This window comes from Hordeum vulgare, chromosome 7H, assembly GCF_904849725.1.
Source record: "Hordeum vulgare subsp. vulgare chromosome 7H, MorexV3_pseudomolecules_assembly, whole genome shotgun sequence".
Lineage (NCBI taxonomy): Eukaryota > Viridiplantae > Streptophyta > Magnoliopsida > Poales > Poaceae > Hordeum > Hordeum vulgare.
In genome coordinates this window covers 483101444-483106156 of record NC_058524.1, presented here as the reverse complement: position 1 = coordinate 483106156, position 4713 = coordinate 483101444, and positions in this window count along the sequence as shown.

Here is a 4713-nt window from a genome sequence, read left to right as displayed (position 1 = left end):
TGGAGAACCGTTGGAGATCTTCTTAGTTTTGGTCCTTTCATCTCCGTCATTTCATCGTTCATTATTGTAAGAGGAATTTCAAGTTGTAATAACAAGTTTAAACTCTATTCATACTCCTCTAGAGATCAGGACTATTTGGATCATTCATTTCATCGTGGATCTTCCGAGTGCTATTGATATGGTTTCCGTTGGCTTATTCTCTGAGAGTATTGGTTATTCTCTTATGATGCATGAGTAGTCCCCCCAAGGCGTGGGATATGTAGGTAAGTGGTAAGATTCATTATGTCTGATCTATATGTCCTAATTTGTGTTTGTAGTCTAATAACATGCCTAGTAAGTTGCTATACTATGGTGAACTCTATACGTGTTGTCCAATTTAAGGGCCCATGCAACATGATCTCAAAACCTACACAGGTAACACATATTGTTTATGAAATTTTTGACCTCAGGTGTGACACGTGGAGACATCTATGAGGACTGAATACAATATGAGATAACAGTGGTCAATTAAACATTATGCTTGGTTTCTGTCTAAGGGCCTTAATTGTGGAGACGACTACTCTATGGCAACACTGAAGCACGACCATAGAATGGAATGTAATCTTGAGATGAGGAGTTCCATGACCTTAGGGTGATCCGGCTACTGAAGAAACAAATAAAATACTATGACCGTGATACAAGGTAACTAGTATTACCGTCACACTGGCACACTTGATGTATATCGTAGACTGAATTATGTCCATGCCTAACCTCCCCAATGCAGGAACCACAACTCTATTTTCAGTTTTATTTATGTTCTTTACTTTCAAGTATCATCACCTTCATTGCTACAAACTCTTCATTCTTATCACTCTGGTTTATTTTACTCTTGGACACTAGCACTGCTTGCAGAACCACAAGTAGTTAATTCACATAAGAATCGTGGCAACTTGTGTGTGACAGAAGTGCTCTTATAAATACTCACCTCTGCTCTTAGTTGAGACGATAACTAATTAGGATACTTCCAGGAAAGTGCTACACCACCCTGTGTGTCTTGGAGGTCATCACCGAGATACTTCGACGCTGGTAGTAATTGAATTATTAGTTGCTTCTCAGCTTACTTTGTGGCATCTAGACTAATTCCCGTGTTTGTGGTATTTTTGTACTTTCAAGGAATGCAACATCTCCAATGCTGCCAATAAGCATCGAGAAAAACATGCCAAAATCAGTATAATGCTAGCCACTTCTTGCATAATCAAATCGTAGAATTTCAGTATTAAATTGGTTGTCACAAACATAATGTGCACAACCTATTGGACCTCCTTAATGCGTGCCTCACACTATTTTAAGGCTCAGCGGTGATTCTTGGAATTGGGCGACCTCTGCACACAATTCCTCTCTTCCCAATAGGAGGGAACTCGACTCACAAAACAGAAAACATGCCTTCCCGGCTCCCTCGTCACATGGTAGAACCTCACCGATGAATGCCTCACCAATCCACAATACAAAAAATAGGCAACTTCTCATATTTCACCTCAAACTTGATCTATTCAATGCTACCCTTAGGGTTAATGGAAACAAAACCGCATACAGGCTTGTTAAGCAAATGGTCAAGACATACACGAAAATGCTCGTCGGCAATGACTCCATTGTGGTGAGAGACCTCCACCACCACTCCCAGCTTGGCTCCCAAATACCATCCCATATCCTCCGTCATGAGATCATAGTCAAGTCCCCTGATGTGCACCCAAATCTGCATAACACCAAGGTTGACATCCATTGGCTTGCCATTGCCATCAAACTGCGCTAAAATAACCTCACCATGATTGTAGTGACATGGTTTAGCAAGCAGAGCAAGCTTTATATCTCCTTAATCCTCGAACCTGAGCAAAAACCAACCATCATTGTTGGACACTCTCTGAGGAGTAAAATTCCCATGGAACTGCCAAGCACACCGAAGCTCGTTGAGAATTAACCCTCGATCCACCTCAAACTCAGCAAGTAGTCATCCGACCAATAGCCACACGTTAGCCGCCCAGCGAGCCTCCTCCAAGTAGAGTGCAACTGATGAAGAATGTGTCATCTTGGTACCAATCACCGCCTTTCCCTTATGATGCAACACTAGGGGAGCCAAAAATGCCAAGGAATGACGCAAGTAGAACACTGTTGCCATGCAAAGCCCCATGACCTTCTCACATTCCCCCAAGCATGGACATTGCATCATATACATGCTATTGTATAGGCCTATATCTGAACCTTCGGCACAAGATCACATGCAAAATATATATTCCTGAAAAGCGGAATTGGTTGTACCCCTTTTAATATGTAACCTTGCTAGTCACAACCACAAGGTGGTCTCCACCCGCGATGTCCCTTCGTCCTAAAAATTGACATCATCAAGGTTCTCCTCATGGATACCAAACCACTCATCATACTCGTGATATCATCCTTGCCTGTCGTGGCCTACAACAATGGACCCGAAGCTTCATCAATCATATTAAACCCTAGTTGATCTACTCATGCGGACATGAAACCAACCTAGAATGTAAATCTACAAAATCTGAGTAGCAAGATGATACTATCCCTTAGTTAGTCCTAGTGATTTCCACGGTGGTATTGATCGTAGACGAGATGGGAAAACTCAAAGCTGGCAAAGATAGTGAGAGAACATAAACCCATTATTTTTTAGGGCAAGGGATTCTACCCCGGTTCCATTTTAAGAAATCATGCGAGCATACATTTTGTAGCAAGTAGAGAGCACGACATGAGTACAAAGCTCGGCAGAAAAGTTTTAAGAAATCTAAACAAGTTCAACCAGGTAACTAAAAATGGTAAGTAGAGATACCAAAAATATAGAGATTAACACCATTGTCCACACCTCCCAAATGGTGGAGCACTCAAAAAGGGATTATGCATGATGTAGAACAATAAGCTTCACACCATTGTCCACCAGCTGAAGCTTCTTGACTTCTAGACTCGACGCCACGCTTGCGGTATCGAGTTCACATTCCTTAACAGATGTTGTCCTGAAAATTACATATAATCCATATTAGTAAGAAGAATTAAAGCATAAATGAGGGTGTTTTTTCCATATAGACCAAAAAGTTGTTGCATTGACATATTTTCAACTTAATAATAAGTATTACTAATCCACCAACATGTGAAAGAATCAAAACTAGGTCTACATCTCATTCTAGTAAGCAAATAAATTTATCTCAAATATTATCAGAAACAACATACTCAAAAATCAAGTGTATACATGACTCGTGCTCATAGTAAAAAGGGCATGAGAGGCCAAGGACATTTTATCTCTTGTCGAGACTACCTCTAGTCAGCAGTTTATTCTTAGCTAGCAACCACAAAAAATGTGGATTTTCACACGAACAACTAATTTCCAAACAATAGTAATTTTAACAGAATTGTACCTCTCAAATTAAAAAGAGCATATAAGGAACTAAATAAACCCCTCTAGACTTACTTTCTAGATTAAAACATATTCTTCATCATAGAGGTTAATGGGTTAGGTAACATGAGTTAGGTCAAACCATGTATTCAGTAAATTTGTACCAAAATATCTCCTAAAACAGATTTTTAGTTGTGATCCATCCCAAATTTCAACAATACTAAGGTTATGCTCATTAGAGATCATATAAAGATCACAAAATTTTACACCCCGGCTGCCAGAACCAACCATTGGTCTTCCCAACGTTGAACCTTTATACCATTCCTAACTTTCCATTGATATCCAATATTGGGAGCTTTAGTGCCTCACAGATCTAATTTCCAAAATGGGGAGATGTCATTGTTGGGACAAGAAAAATGGTTTAGAAATTGTGTTGTGAATTTGTGATAAATAATTTTTTCTAGAATTTATTGTTATCATTATGATATCTCTTGATCCAAGAGGATAAGAGGCAAATGTTAACTTCACATATTAGGTATACCCAACCCTCCAAATTATTTCCACTAGCAAATCCCAATTGGCAAGGTGGTACCTATCCCCAAAAGAATGAGCTATTTGACAAACTTAATGACACTCATATAGGTAGGAAGGTTGGCTAGGTGAGATCGAACGAAGTCAATCTGCCAATATGAGTTTCCTTCTCCATTCAACAACTCTTTTAACAACATATCTACTATTGGTCGTAGGCCACCTTTTTATGTTTAGCATGGTGAAGGAAAACACCAAGATACTCCTACATCATATGGTACCACATGTTAATAGGTATCAAACCACATTTATGGAAATTAATCCTCATACCAAACAAGTGTTCAAAACATACAAGAATCCATATGAGGTTTCTAACATAGTCATCTTGTAAAAAGTTAAATCAGGGTATTAGAGCATATTGCATGCTAATGATACCAACGGGATGAATTATTTGAAAAGCCCAAAAAGTTGCCCATAATAGTGCCTCGATGAGCATTCTAGTGAATACATCAACTAAATCAAACATCAAGGGGAAATAGGGTGACATTGTCTAACACCTCTACCAGATTCACAAAAAACACTACTGATAACTACAAAACCGTTCACGAGTAAAGTTTTGACAAGACTGGCCCACTTCTGGCAAAAGCCCCCATTGAATGATAATAGAGATAAGAAATACCCTATTAACCATGTCACATGCCCTTTCATAGTCTAATTTAGGGATGAAACCACATTCCCCGTTATGCACCACATCATGAATAACTTCATAAGTAGAGAATACTTTCCATAATACACCTTTCTTT